Source organism: Dipteris shenzhenensis, chromosome 20, assembly GCF_047967505.1.
Source record: "Dipteris shenzhenensis isolate YYH24624 ecotype China chromosome 20, Dip_SZ_1.0, whole genome shotgun sequence".
Lineage (NCBI taxonomy): Eukaryota > Viridiplantae > Streptophyta > Polypodiopsida > Gleicheniales > Dipteridaceae > Dipteris > Dipteris shenzhenensis.
The window spans coordinates 54,177,791-54,194,975 of NC_141615.1; positions in this window are offsets into that span (position 1 = coordinate 54,177,791).

The window sequence follows — 17,185 nt, forward strand, 5'->3', positions numbered from 1 at the left end:
AGTTTGCATTTCTCTTGTACTCAAAAATACATGATAGGCCTCTTATATAGAGAGTGACCTTTGAATAGTCAACACTTGTGGGATCCTCTGATCCACATCTCCCCTTGTGGATATCCTCAATCCACATCTCCACATCATGTAGTCCACATCTTAGGGTGGCTACTTTAATACATTCCTTATCACATACCTTTGCCCTTTAATCTATGTGCTCATGGCACCATATCTCTCAACACCTCCCCTTGGTGCCATGATCCTTTGGCTACTGCAAGGTGGTCAGATGTGAGTTACAAGATCAAATCCTCCCCTGGGTGCTTACATGGCTACTCTCAAGTGGTCAGGCTTAATTACAAACATATGGGCTGTAGGTGGAAAGGATGTTGCTTCTCAATGCTTGATGTCGATGGCATTTGCTTCTTCTCTTGACGTAGCTTGATGCATGATGCTTTGTTCTTCCATGTGCCTTAATGCTTTATGTGTGGATGTCATGCTCTATGCTATGGTCATCTCATGCACTTGTGCTTTTGGCATGCTTATGACAATGATGTGTGCATTCATGCTTTGATTTATCATTTGTTGCAAAGGTCTTACCAATTGATTTCTTTCAATATTGGTAGTTTCTAATTGCTAACAATGATTTTGATTTGACAAGTGCGTTAAACTCAAAAAGACGATCACTTTTCCTTTTTGGAGCTTGTGCAAATTCCTCTTGGATTGCAAGTTACGCCTTGTCGAAGTTTTTGTGAAGAAGAGGGGCAATTGATGATGTGGCACAGGGATTCACTTATAGAATTCAAACTATGCCTACAAGGGGCTATGTGCTTAGGTGGCACTTGGTGATGTGGCAATTAACCAATCTTGAACCTAAACTTAACCATGGTTGTGTGGTGAGTTAGCTTAACCACAGTTTCTTTGCCACTTGGCAAGAACCTAACCAAGCCTCTAAAGCACAGATTAACTTCACCTAATCCTAGTTAGAGGCTATCTGCCACATGTCAGGCAAGGGGGTTGCCATGTGTCAGTTGTGGGAAACCTTACCACTCTGAGGGAGAACTTTGAGGCGACGGCAATGCAGAGGCGGGCGTGAATCTCCGAGGTTGTAGGGAGCAGCCCGTGAAGGCTTTGTGGTAGTGCAGAAGGCTTTGCGTATGGATGGGGGCTAGAGAAGCGTCAGCTTAGCACGCTGCTGGAGTCGCGGGAGTCAGTCCACGACTGTCGTTGTAGCCTGCTGTCGATTCTTTTGTAAGCTCCAGTCGTTCAGTGGAGCCGTGTATAGCGAGGACAAAAAATCTATCGAAGCTATTGAAGATTTAGCATCATTGTATCCGTGCGAGAGTCCTGCAACGTTTGGACTTGACTTAAAGCTTTAGACCATCGGGTGGAGAGCCGTCTGTCGAGGCGGGCTTGCTGGTAGGTGTTGCTGGTGCTGGCTCGAGAGAAGCTCATCGGTGGAGCTATGATCTCCTTTGAAGGTTGCTTGCTTAAAAAGCATTGTAGAGGCTTGACTGCTGCGCTGGTGCTGTCCATAGAGGTTGGGTCTGAGCCATTTGGAGCGATACTGTGGGTTGCTTGTGGCGCTTGAAAGCTGAGAGGGCTCATAGAAGAGTCATCTTTGGAGTTGAGTCTACTGCTAGGCAGTCGAGAAGTAGCACTCAAACACTAGTGTGTTAGTTGCTGAGGCTTTCCTGCTATGAGCTCTCTTGTGAGCCTCTTCTTACTTGTTTTGTAGCTCCTTGCAGAGGAAAATGCGAAGGTTGGATGGCCACAAGTTTGTGCTGAATTTTAACAGACACTTCCAAACGTTGTGGATAGATGGCTGATGTTGAAGCTGTTTCTGTGGTCACTGCCATTGTTGAAGACTAGCTGGAGTGGTCTGTGGTAGCTCGTTGGTGGCAGTCCTGTAGGTCATGTTGCTTGTGTGTGTGTAATCCATCAGAGTGGCACTGGTCAGCTGATCATATGAGTCCTCAATGCTGTAGTTGCTTTTAGATATGGATGAAGCTGATGAAGCCTTGGCTCGAAGCCTTGTCTCTCTCAAAAGCTCTCTCTAAGAAGAAGAAGAAAAACAACTCCTCACAGATCTCTCTCACAAAATAGATCTCTTAAAAGAATGAACTTTCTCTCTCTCTCTCTCTCTCTCTCTCTCTCATCATCAGGAATGACAGAAATATCTCAAAGCAATGAATGAAATTTTCCTTCAATGGATGGAATTCTCTCAATCTAAAACTAAAACTAACCTATGAGAAAACATGTGCTCCTAAGGCAAGCCTACAACTAATCTAGGAGACTAGACCTAAACTCTAATACCATGAGAAAACATGTGTGCCTCAGGATCTATGGAGCGCTCTAAGGTGGATGGAACCTGTGTGGAAACATGATGAAGAGAGTGCTCATGACATGTACCTCAAGTCAATCAGGTTCCAAGATAGATTAGCTTAGACTCTTAAACATAATCTTGAGTGAGTGTGCATTTCTCTTGTACTCAAAAATACATGATAGGCCTTTTATATAGAGAGTGACCTTTGAATAGTCAACACTTGTGGGATCCTCTGATCCACATCTCTCCTTGTGGATATCCTCAATCCACATCTCCACATCATGTAGTCCACATCTTAGGGTGGCTACTTTAATACATTCGTTATCACATACCTTTGCCCTTTAATCTATGTGCTCATGGCACCATATCTCTCAACACCATACATGTGTCATAAATGACAATCACCCAGGTGTCACATGTGAGGTTGAGCTTGATATCTCAACATTCAGTGATAGAGATCCCAAGCCACTAAAGATTCCCACAAGCTATGGACAAGCACCTTATGCCCCATGATTATAACTTTGGTAGGACCTTGTAATTAAGAAGGAAGTGGATAATCACTAAAGGTCTTAGCAAGAACACAATAAATACTTGTAGATGCTGATAAGGAATCCCTTCTACTAGTACCTTAGTGCAAGCATGCCATCATATACATACAATAGGTCATGGTTCCAAAAGAACTATGATGTACCTCACCATGATCACGTGATTGTGCTCTTCCTCCTCAAGCGTGATCAAATGCTAATTCATCTCTATGTGTCAAAACATTATCGACTATTAAACATTAAATAATAAAATAGTCCATGCAAGTACAACAAAAGGGAAAAAACAAAATACGTGTTACAATTATATATATACACACACACACACACACACACATATATGTTGTAATAATAGTGTAACATGACTACTTCCCAAAGCACTTGGACTTTTGCCTGTAAACAAATCATGCTCACTATATATCTCAAACTTTTATTGAAGTAAGCTTTTACAATCTGCACACCTAAAAGTTCACTTTAATATACAATAACTATCTTGTGGAGAATCCCTTAATGATGAGGATGGTGGTAACTAGGGGAAGCTAGTCACTAGAGAGCACATGTATAGGTGGTGGTGATGGTGTACCTGTGAAGAGAGTGGGAGAGAAGGAAGGAGTCTCACTTGCAGCTTTCTCACATACACAATGGGGGAATACACACAAAGGTTATGTGAATATGATAGAGCCACAAAGTGAACTTTTGATTTGGGAAGGAAAAACGTCAAGGAAAAATATTAAAAATAATTAAATTAACAAATAACTTAGATATAGCTAAAATTTCTAATATAGGATTATTTCAAATTCTTGCATGTTGGTGCAAAAGTATAGATTGAAAAAACAATATTTTTATGTGAATATGACAGTGCCACAAAGTGAACTTTTGATTTGGGAAGAAACTTTTTAGAAAGTAAAATTTTGATTTGGAAAGGATATTTTCATAAAGTAAAGTTTTCATTTGGGAAGGATTTTTGGGCTTCGTCCAAAAACAACACAAAAAGTCCAAAATTAATGAAATAGATGTTCCTTACTCCTCTAACTCTCCTCTCATCCCTGGGGACCGCATCTCTCTCATCCCTGGGGCCCCCAGGAGTCCTCTCTCTCTCTCTTCCTTCTCTGTCTCTCCTTCCCTCCCCCCCCCCCCCTCTCTCTCTCTCTCTCTCTCTCTCTCTCTCTCTCTCCCCCTCCCCTCCCTCCCCTCACTCCTCTCTCTCTCTCCCCTCCCTTTTCCTCACTCCTCCACCCTGGGGCCACGGCCACCAGGACCCCCCTCTCTCTCTCTCTCCCTCCCCTCCCTCTCACCTGTCGGCCGCAGCCACCAGGACCCCCCCCCTCTCTCTCTCTCTCTCTCTCTCTCGCTCCCTCCCCTCCCCAGCGTGTTTTTTTACGGATGTGCATGACACTAGACCAAAAATGGCATTTAATGCTCGATCGACCATGCAAAGGATATCCGATGGGCACAATAATTTTCCTACGCCTCAACCTAGGTGGTATATAAATGTTCTCAAAGAGGCATACCCATCTGATAAGTACTTGGTCAGATAACATACCTAAGGGCGTGTTTTTTTTCGGATGTGCATATCACTACGGCAAAAACGGTGGATAATGCGTGATCAACCATGCAAAGCATATCAGATGGCCACAATACTTTGCACGCACCTCAACCTAGTTGAAACCGACTTGCATGCAAAGTGGAGCGCCCATTCCATAAGTACTTGATCGAATAACATACCTAGCAGCGTGTTTTTTTACGGATGTGCATGACACTAAGGCAAAAACGGTGTTTTATGCTTGATCGACAATGCAAAGCATATCCGATGGGCATAATACTTTTCACACACCTTAAACTAGGTGAAACTGACTTACATGCAAAGTAGAGCACCCATCCCATAGGTACGTGATCGGTTAACATACCTAGCAGCGTGTTTTTTTACGGATGTGCATGACACTAGAGCAAAAATAGTATTTAATGCTCGATCGACCATGCAAAGGATATCCGATGGGCACAATACTTTTCCTACGCCTCAACCTAGGTGGTATTGAAATGTTATCAAAGAGCCACACCCATCTGATAAGTACTTGGTCAGATAACATACCTAAGGGCGTCTTTTTTTCCGGATGTGCATATCACTACCGGAAAAACGTTGTATAATGCGTGATCGACCATGCAAAGCATATCCGATGGTCACATAACTTTGCACACACCTCAACCTAGTTGAAACCGACTTGCGTGCAAAGTGGAGCCCCCGTACTTGTTTCAATAACACACCTAGGACCGTGTTTTTTATGCAAGACACTAAGGTAAAAATGGTATTTTATGCTTGATTGACAATGCAAAGCATATCCGATGGGCACAATACTTTGCACACACCTTCAACTAGGTGGAATTGACTTACATGCAAACTGGCATTCCCATCGCATAAGTACTTGATCAGATAACACACCTAGCAGCATGTTTTTTTACGAATGTGCATGACACTAAGGAAAAAATGGTATTTAATGCTCGATCGACCATGCAAAGCATATCCGATGGGTACAATACTTTTCCTATGCCTTAACCTAGGTGGTATTGAAATGTTCTCAAAGAGGCACACCCATCCGATAAGTACTTGGTCAGATAACATACCTAAGGGCGTGTTTTTTTGCGGATGTGCATATCACTACTAGAAAAACGTTGTATAATGCGTGATCGACCATGCAAAGCATATCCTATGGTGACAATACTTTGCATGCACCTCAACCTACTGAAAAGGAACTTGTGTGCAAAGTAGAGCCCCCATATGATAAGTACTTGTTTGAATAACACACCTAGGACTGTGCTTTTTTATGGTTGTGCATGACACTAAGGCAAAAACGGTATTTTATGCTTGATCGACAATGAAAAGCATATCTAATGGGCACAATACTTTGCATACACCTTCAACTAGGTGTAATTGACTTACATGGACAGTGACATTCCCATCGCATAAGTACTTGATCGGATAACACACCTAGCAGCGTGTTTTTTTACAGATGTGCATGACACTAAGGCAAAAATGGTATTTAATGCTTGATCAACTATGCAAAGCATATTCGATGGGCACAATACCTTTCCTACGCCTTAACCTAGGTGGTATTGAAATGTTCTCAAAGAGGCACACCCATCCAATAAGTACTTGGTCAGATAACATACCTAAGGGCGTGTTCTTTTATGTTGTGCATTACACTAGAGCAAAAAATGAGTTTTATGCTTCATCAACAATGCAAAGCATATCCGATGGGCATAACACTTTGCACACACCTTGAACTAGGTGGAATTGAATTACATGAAAAGTGGCATGCCCATCCCATAAGTACTTGATCGGATAACATACCTAGTAGCGTGGTTTTTTACGGATGTGCATGACACCAAGGCAAAAATGGTATTTAATGCTCGATCGACCATGCAAAGCATATCTGATGGGCATAATACTTTTCCTACCCCTCAACCTAGGTGGTATTGACATGTTTTCAAACAGGCACACCCATCCGATAAGTACTTGGTCAGATAACACACCTAAGGGCGTGTTTTTTTGTGGATGTGCATATCACTAGGGAAAAAACGGTGCATAATGCATGATTGACCATGCAAAGCATATCCAATGGTCACAATACTTTGCACACACCTCAACCTAGTTGAAAGATACTTGCATGCAAAGTGGAGCCCCCATCCGATAAGTACTAGTTTGAATAACACTCCTAGGACCGTGTTTTTTTATGGTTGTGCATTACACTAAGGCAAAAATGTTGTTTTATGCTTGATCGACAATGCAAAGCATATCCGATGGGCAGAATACTTTGCGCAAGCCTTCAACTAGGTGGAATTGACTTACATGCAAAGTGGCCCTCCCATCCCATAAGTCCTTGATCGGATAACATACCTAGCAGCGTGTTTTTTTACGGATGTGCATGACACTAGAGCAAAAATAGTATTTAATGCTCAATCGACCATGCAAAGGATATCCAATGGACACGACACTTTTCCTACGCCTCAACCTAGGTCGTATTGAAATGTTCTCAAAGAGGCACACCCATCCGATAAGTACTTGGTCAGATAACATACCTAAGGGCGTGTTTTTTTGCAGATGTGCATATCACTACGGAAAAAACGGTGGATAATGCGTGATCGACCATGCAAAGCATATCCGATGGTCACAATACTTTGCACACACCTCAAACTAGATTAAACGGACTTGCGTACAAAGTGGAGCGCCCATCCCATAAGTACCTGATCGAATAACATACCTAGCAGCGAGTTTTTTTACGGATGTGCATGACAGTAAGGCAAAAACGGTGTTTTATGCTTGATCGGCAATGCAAAGCATATCCGATGGGCACAATACTTTGCACACACCTTCAACTAGGCAGAATTAACTTACATGCAAAGTGGCACGCCCATCCCATAAGTACTTGATCGGATAACATACCTACCACCATGTTTTTTTATGGATGTGCATGACACTAGAGCAAAAATGGTATTTAATGCTCGATCGACAATGCAAAGGATATCCGATGGGCACAATACTTTTCCTATGCCTCAACCTAGGTGGTATTGACATGTTCTCAAAGAGGCACACCCATCAGATAAGTACTTGGTTGGATAACACACCTAAGGGCTTGTTTTCTTACGTATGTGCATATCACTAGGGGAAAAATGGTGTATAATGCATGATCGACAATACAAAGCATATCTGATGGTCACAATACTTTGCATGCACCTCAATCTTGCTAAAACATACTTGCATGCAAAGTGGAGCTGCCATCTGAGAAGTACGTGTTTGAATAACACACCTAGGACCGTGTTTTTTTATGGTTGTGCATGACACTAAGGCAAAAACGGTGTTTTATGCTTGATAGACAATGCAAAGCATATCCGATGGGTACAATACTTTGCACACACCTTAAACTAGGTGGAATTGACTTACATGCAAAATGGCATGCCCATCCCATAAGTACTTGATCAAATAACATACCTAGCAGCGTGTTTTTTAACGGATGTGCATGACACCAAGGCAAAAATGGTAATTAATGCTCGATCAACCATGCAAAGCATATCCGATGGGCACAATACTTTTCCTACACCTCAACCTAGGTGGCATTGACATGTTTTCAAATAGGCACACCCATCCGATAAGTACTTGGTCAGATAACACACCTAAGGGCGTGTTTTTTTGCGGATGTGCATATCATTAGGGTGAACATGGTGTATGATGCATGATCGACCATGCAAAGCATATCTGACTTGCGTGCAAACTGGAGCCCCCATGTGATAAGTACTTTTTTGAATAACACACCTAGGACTGTGTTTTTTATGGTTGTGTATGACACTGAGGCACAAATGGTGTTTAATGCATGATATACCATGCAAAGCATAGACGATGGGCACAATACTTTGCATGTACCTCAATGTAGGTGTTATTGAGTTGCATGCAAAGTGACATGTCCATCTGATGAGTACTTATCGGATAACTTCTCCCACCAATAAATTAAGTACTAATTAAAAATTATAATAAATGAGTAGATTATTAAAAAGAGACTAATATTTATGTAATTGTTGCTACTACAGCTTGCTTGCAAAGGACTCTCACAAAGGAGATGGCTATAGATTTTGTTCGAGGGATGGATGTGATTTTATGTAGCAAAAGAGAAGTAGTTGCATTTGCTACAATCCATGATAGTGATCCCAATTCAGTTTGCCACTTTCAAAGACTTGGCGAAGATAAGGTGGCAGTTACTGTATCAAAGATTCTTAGCGCACATGTTGAGCTAAAGTATAAATGTGGAGATTTGGAAACACTTGGAGATGTTATGCCCTACAATATATCCAACAAATCATTTATAGCATGGGACAAAGATGAGACTTATGCAACAGATATTATCAAGAATACAAAGTGCACCACCTTGGATTTCACTATAGGGGACATTTTACAAATGAGATCATTTGCAAATAAGATTGTAGCAGAAGGTGAAGTATTGGGATTTGAACAAGTGGAGCAATGATCATTTGCACAGATGAGGATTCTAAAAGTCACTGATGATAGTATGGTTGATAACAGAACATCCTTATGTGATCCCTACTATGAAGTAGGCAAGAATATGAGATGGAGCATGCAATTTTTAAACATGAGAAAGAGGCACGTGGTTTTCAATGATAAAGACAAGGTATACTACAATATCAAAGGACCTAAAAAGCGTGCCCATGTGCCAAGCTCTATCACTTCAAATGTGGATGATTTCAATGTACTCAATTATAGAAGTGATATCTTATCTGGAGTGGATGAGTTCATTGGTTCCGAGAAACAAAATGATTTTAGAAGCGAAGCCTTATCTGGGGTGGATGAATTCTTGCACAGTGAGAAGGGCAAAGGTTTCAATAGTGATGTATGCGCTTCATTGATCTTGTAGACATCAGGGAATGTAGAGGACACGTGTGGCAAAGAAGAGGAAGCGAAAGAAATGAATACCTTCTCACAAGTCTCTCTTGCTTTCTTCAGAATGGCAATAAAATGCTAAGTTCTAGACAAAAGGTAAAACCTCTCGTAAATGGAAAAAAGATTTGCAATAAGGCATATCACAATATTACTGGATTATCCCATGGTACATATTGCGATTTAGTCACCAAGGCAAAGGGCGGCAACAAATTTAGCATTCACGGTAATAGAGGAAGATCCAAATCAAGAATCTCAACTATCAGGGCAGCAACAATTTTGCAAGACTTCATACATGAAAATGCTTTACCTCAACCCCATATATCTACCAAACTCCCGAACAGTGACGCGATCACTGAAATGCACCTTCCAATGGGCTTGACAAAGCTCAAAGTATTTGACTCTATTGCAGAAAAGCAAAGGCAAAGAGGGGATGCCGTAGCTTCTTCTCATACTTTGTATACTCTTTGGAAGAAGAACTTTGGATATGTTAAAATCCCAAAGAGGCAAAAAATGTCAAAGTGCAATGTCTGTGATGATTTAAAGCGAGTGATTGAGAGTGCAACATGTCCAAATCAAAGGGAATTATACAAAAAACACCGAAAATCTCATCATGACCTTATTCGACATTCCAGACAAAAATATGCATTTTGGAAGGAGCAAGCTATTTCGCATCCCGATGACTACATGTGCCTTATTGTAGATGGCATGGATCAGAATACAACAACATTGCCTCATTTTGTTGCCACTCCACCTAAATTACAAGGAAAGCACTTTCTAAAGACACATCTATGTGGAGTGTTAGTGCATGGAATTAAGTTATTTGCAGATATATGGATTGATTCCTTGCATCTACATGATAGCAATCAAGTTGTAACATCTATTATGAAGGCAATTCGCAATGTAGATGCAGAAAAAGGTCGCCTACCACCGACTTTGAGAATACAAGCTAATAATTGCTGGTGAGAAAATAAGAATGTACTCATGTTTGCATTTTGCTCCATGCTAGTTGCTCATCGAATCTTCAATGAGGTAGAATGTGGATTTTTGTATGTTGGGCATACACATGAGGATATCGATCAGGTTTTTAGCACAGTCTCAAGAGAGCTTAAATGCAAGGATGTGGAGACAATAGATGACTTGGTAAGAAGATGTCATAGGCAAGTTGGTGGTCGTAAGGAAAGTATAGTATGTGAGAGGCTCGAAAGAATGTATGATTGGAAGAGCTTCATTCTACCTTTCATACAAACAGGTGGTGATGCATTGACAGGTCATACCAATGCACACTACTTTCGTTTTTTTTTAAAAAGATGAAAAACCCATAATGCAATGGCAACAGTATTCTCATGATAAAAAATGGGAACCTGAAGAACCTTACAATCTCTTAACTTCAATTCTATACAAGAATTCAATGAGAGGTCTAACTATGAAATAGAAGGATTAAAAGCATTTATTACATACAAAGAGGAAATGCTCCGGAGATATCTTGATTCGAAGCCTAGTTGGAGAGAGCACACTACCACTATAATTAACAAGACACGAAATTTAATAAAGGACCTTGAGAGAATGCGAGGCTCAAAGGATGTCAAGGAAGAATGCAATATGTTTTGGCCAAATGTTCATAACGATTTGCACCCAACTCCAGTCTTTGAAAATGAATTTGTATCATTACTCCCATGACCATATTGTGGACCGAAGAAGAGAGAGTTTATGCCACAAGTAGATATAGAGGTCGATTGTTTTGTTGTGGTTTGGCCATCGGATGATGAATATGAGAATGTGAAGTTTTGGGTTGCAAAAGTAGTTGATGTGCAAAGAGATGACCAAGGGAGAGCTACAACATTTACAGCGGTATGGTATGAGCCAAAGGGCGGGAAGGAGAATATGGATAAGAACACATTGTGTACTAATTGTATAATGAAGGAGTGGGTCCCAAACGATGAAGTGGTCTCACAAGTTTCGACGGAGACAATCATAGTGTCTTGGCATTCAAGGGCAAAGAAATCAAAGAAGCGCATGGGATATGAGGTAGAAGGAAAAATAAAAATACCACAGGAAAGTATTTTGCATCTACACGAATTTTTAAGGATGCTCGCCATGGAGGAAGTAGAAGGAGACAGCGCAAATGAAGGATGTCCATGATTAAAGCTTTGTATTGAAGTCCATTGAAGGATTTTATTTGGGTACTAGGCAAGAAGCCAGTTGACAATTATAATCAGAGTCATCACCTCCTATGTCAAATGAGAGTCAAAATATGCACTGGATGTCACCCAAGGGTCGAGGCTTGGCAAGACAATAGGGAGTTAATGTAGATGGCACCTGGCAAGGGACTGTCACATTGAGCAATAAGACAATGGGGAGTCAATGCACCCAAGGGGCAAGGCTTGGCAAGAGAAGTGGGAGTTAATACAGATGGCACCTGGCAAGGGACTGTCGTGACATTGAGCAATAAGACAATGGGGAGTCAAATTACGCAGATGGCATGAATTGAGGCTCTTTAAGAGCAACAATTTAAATTGTAAACATATGTTCAATCTATATCATTTTATACAAAGACTCCAGCTGAGAGCAACGTCTCTCAATGTAAACATATAATGATAGCTATAATTGCTATTATAATTCTTTGGTTCAACACAAAACTTGGGTCTTATGGCATCATATCTTTTTTCTATTTATTAAAAGTTTTAAAAATTTTGTGCATATTGCGAGTGACAATGTTATTTACATGAAATATTTAAGTCTCCTTTCATGGATTTATAAATTTATCACATCAAGGAAAAATATTAAAAATAATTAAATAGCTTAGGTATAGCTAGAATTTTGAAAATAGGATTATTTCAAATTCTTGCATGTTGGTGCAAAAGTATAGATTGAAAAAACAAGATTTTTATGTGAATATGATAGTGCCACAAAGTGAACTTTTGATTTGGGAAGAATATTTTCAGAAAGTAAAATTTTGATTTGGGAAGGATATTTTCACAAAGTAAATTTTTCATTTGGGAAGGATTTTTGGGCTTCATCCAAAAACAACAGAATAGGTGTTGGTGCCCTATCTGCATCATCGGTGGCCATGATGAAAATAGTTGCATTTTCAACATGCGCAACAACCCGCCTCGACCTCAACAATACCAAGCAGCACCCATGCCAGTGTACAAGCAACCAGCACTTACACAAGCACCCCCAGCTCCGAGGCTAAATCCTGTTCCCATTCGGACACGTCCCACAAATCCTTAGGAATCCAAATCCACGACCATATCCAAGAGCACCAAATCTAGTTCCTCAGGCAATTCCAATACATCAATTACAAGCCGAGGAAGTAGACTCGTCATTTGAGTATGAAACAGAGTACCCAGTGTACTATATAGAAGGTGCAGAGGGTCTAATACCAGTTTATGCATATCAAGTGCTACAGTTGTGGAGAAAATCACCAAATCGTAGAGTGCCCTCATCGTTGTAGCCCAGCTACTTTCCAACCACTCTGCAGAGATTGTGGCGTAGGACATGCCTATATGGATTTTCCCATGAAAAATAAAGGCCTAGAACTATATGGATTTTCCCATGAAAAATAAAGGCCTAGAACAAACAGAGGTTAAGCCTGATGTCCCAATTGGCATCATTGGGGTGGACCATCAAAGTCTGGGTCTGCCAACAAGTGTAATATCACAACGTGTAAATGTAATTACATGCCAATAGAAAGAGGCCACCAAGGACCTAGCATTCCAATCCAACCAAAGTGACTTCTTAAAAAGAAAGCACAAGTGCCTCCACCTCCGCCAAGCAATGAGCAACCGAGCTCATTCACATCAACTCCCGAGCCTCAAATAAAAGAAACTCCATACCCAAATGTAGAGGTGGAGAAGGCTCACTTTCAGGCACTTCAACCATGGGTACAAAAGGAACAAGCTCAATTTGAGGCTGAGAAACAAGCTCAAGACCCAATCCATGACTCATCTAGAACTCTTGCGATTGAAACATGGGAAGAAGTTGGGGAAGACAGACACATCACTCGTTTACTATGATCTCAAGAGGAGCGACGTCGTATCGGTGCTCTGGAGGGAGCATCTTCGATTTGGAACTGAGAAGCTGGGAAGTGGCTTCATTAAGAACTTGCTAGTAGTCCATTTCCCATTCTTCAAGCATGGGGAGTGCATCGAATGGAAAGCGAGTAATCTCTACATTAGTTTTTCCATACACTATACACTCAGTCTCAGGATGGACATGATGCAGTATGGGATTGACTGTAGAGACAAGATAATTGACAGAGCGAATGTGGATGGCACAATGCTCAGATTTGGGCTTAAAAATATGGATCATTCAAAGACATTTTGAAATTGGGGTAGACAATAGTATGCACAGGTTCCTTGTTCAAGCTGCCATGTACTAAGCCTATATGGGCATCTTTAAGATTAAGGTGATGAGTATCTACAAGGCTCGCCATACATGTAGCATTTACACCAAGGTGAAATAAATGCTCTATAGCTAGCACAAAACAACCATAGTGGATATACTGGTAACCAAAATTTACAAAAGAGTCTATCTCTTGAGGAGTCAAGAGAGGAAGATAAACACCGGTAGATCCTTCATCTACAACATTAATACAAACCTCAGAGATCTTTACATGCTTCAAGGCCTTGAAATGAAAAGTTGAAAACTTGTAAATCTCCTCAGGGTCAATAATAGGCATGTTCCAAGCTGCCTTGCTATCAGTGATTTCAGTGGATGAGGAAGTAGAATGAGGAGCAGAAATACAGGCAGACTCAAGCAGTTCGATAGATTAAGGCTAAGGTATAGAACCTGCCAGCCCTCAACATCACTATGATAAATCGAAGAAGCGTATTGTGAGCTCCTCGTTGAAGGCCAGAAGAGCCGTGTAGTGGTTGTACCTCCCCCGCATGAGGATTCTTGCCTTAGTTTCCAAAGCTTCATATCCCATTATGGCCATGGTCATCCGTTCCCTTTCTACCCGTTTCTCTTCTTCTCGTTCAACTTCTACTACCTCCGAAATCACTGATAGCAAAGCGGCTTGGAACATGCCTATGATTTCCCTTGAAGATATTTACAAGTTCTTAGCCTTTCACTTCAAGGCCCTCAAACATGTGAAAGTCTCCGAAGTTGTGCTCTGGTTTCTATCTTCCCTTGTTCACACCTCATGAGATAGACTCCTTCTAGTCTTTTGGTTACTAGTACATACATTACGGTTGTTTCATATTAGCCATAGAACCTTTGTTTTGTATGGGTGTAAATGCCACTTGCATGGCAAGTCTTGTAGATATGCACCATTTCCATTTAAAAGATGCACATATAGGTTTAATCCATGGTAGCCTTAATAGAGAGTCAGTGTATACTATTGTATATCCTAATTTCAAGATGTCCCTCACAGATCCTCATCTTTCTACTGGTCTACATCTTTATGTACAAATTAAAGGTTTGTCTATGAAGCCTAACTTAAAACATTGTGCCATCCATGTTCGGTCTATTAATTATTTAGTTTCTACCATTAATCCCATTCCACATCATGTCAATGCCAAAGACAAATGTATCATTTATAGCACGGCCAATGCTGAAGTCACCAGGTTTAAGTTCGATGCTCTCCCCTTGTCTGATGAATGGGAGATGGACTATCAGCAGGTTCTCAAAGAAGCATCTTCCTCTCAATTCAACTTTCCAGATAGAAGATGCTCCTACAAAGTTGGTGGTACGTTTCTGTTCCCCACGCGATCATTATTAGCATGTTATGTGCTTGTCATTTCCATCTTCTTCCAAAGTATCTATAGTCAGAGTTTTGGACGATGCTCCTACTAGCACGTCTGAGGCAGCACCAGATCTGCCCCTAGCAAAAGTCAAAGCTATCCGTGATTGGGTCACATCATTAGTAACTTTGCATTTTCTTGTCGATGCCAGCCTGCAATAAACCCTAAACCCTAAACCAATTTGCAGGCACGTTTAGGGTTTAGGATTTATTAGGGTTTAGGTTTTAGAAAAATAAGAAAAGGTGTGTAGCAGTGAAGTGTGAGTGATTGGCCCACTGCAGCTGCAAAACGATGGCTGTGGCAGCAAAAAATGGAAATTTTGGAATTTTCGGGGGTCGATTACGTGCTTAAAACTATGTGAAAAATGTGCTTGTGAAGTGTGCAAAGGTGCTTAAAGTTCTAAGAATACATGAGTAAGGTAGAATACTCAAGTACTAAACACAAAACTAAGCAACCAAAAGCTCATGGACAAAAAGATGGCCAAGAGCACACATTGTACATAAACAAATTAATGTTCAAGTACTAAACATTCAAGCAAGCACGAAACAATACATGAGCAACAAGTTGCATAAGTACTCAAATACAAGAGCAAAACATGAGCAACAAAGTTGCACAAGTACCTCACACAAAGACACAAAGACACAAGAGAGAAAAAAGAGATAGAAAATCCTCTTTGTATTACAAACGGGTGCTTTGTTCCAAACTAGTTTCGCTTGATATTCTCAAGCTCATCTGTGGAACACCCAAAATGTGAGAATACAAATGAGAGAAGCTCCCCCTTTATAGTGGGGGGAGGCCACTTTTTGTCCTCTTTGCTTATGGGATTACTCTTGGGGCATCGCCACATGTCAATAGCCCACAAAATCAAAAATTTGATTTTCGAGGACCGAAGGTTACGTTAGCCCAAAGATAACCCTGAAAAGCTCAAAAATGGTCCAAAAAGAGTGCAAAAAGTCCCAAAATGACGACCCAAGCCTGAGACGTCTCATATGCCATAAAGATGGATGCTCCAGGGGGTGTCTTACAAGGCGGGACCTGCATGGACTAACTAGACCTAGGCATCTTAAGACGTGATTTGACCAAAAAAGAGTAAAGATTTCACTCAGATTTCATGGATTCCTCCAGCAAATGATTGGTCGAGGTAGATACTGTAGCTCAGGACGTTGTTGGCAAAGCCAGTGAAGTTTAGGGTTTAGGGTTAAAAAAGCTGTGATGGAGTGCTACAAAGACAACTCCTGTAAAATAAATTGTTGGCCAGCTGCAGCAGCAAAATGGTAGCTACAGCAGCAAAAAACGGAAAAATTGGAATTTTCGGGGGCCGGTTACATGCTTAAAACTATGTCTTAAAAAAATGTGTGAAAAAAGTGCTTGTGAAGTGTGAGTAGGTGCTTAAAGTTCTAAGAGTACATGAGTAAGGTAGAATACTCAAGTACTAGACACATAACAAAGCAACCAAATGCTCATGGACAAAAAAGATGGCCAAGAGCACACACGGTACATGAACATATTGATGTTCAAGTACTAAACATTCAAGCAAGCGAATAGTACATGAGCAACAAGTTGCACAAGTACCCCATACAAGAGCAATACATGAGCAAAAAAGTTGCACAAGTACCTCACACAAAGATACAAAGACACAAGAGGGACAAAAATGCTTGTTTTATTACAAGAGAGGTGCTTGCTCCAAACTAGTTTCGCTTGATCTCTCAAGCTCTTCAGTGGAGCACCTCTTGAAATGTGATACAAAAATGAGAGTCTCTCTCTTTATATAGAAGTGGGGAGGGCTAGGGTTTGCACCATTGTATATGGGATAACTCTCTCAACTTTGCATAGGAGAGCCCGTGGGATACAAGGTACAAAAAAGCTCATAAATGAGTCAAAACGAACCCGACGAAGGTGCTGTCTGGTGCAAAATGATGCTAAGAACTAGTACAATCTTTTTGCCAAAAAATCCAACGATGCCCGTCTAGACATTCCGGATGCCTCGTAAGGTGTGCGCTGCTCCTGAGTGGCGATTTGACTAAAAAAGGCCATAACTGATTGAAAATGGACTCGATGAAGAAGTCGTCTATTGCAAAAAGAAGCTGAAAACTAGAACTATCTCTTCACCAAGAAATATTTGACAGTGACCTGAATATTC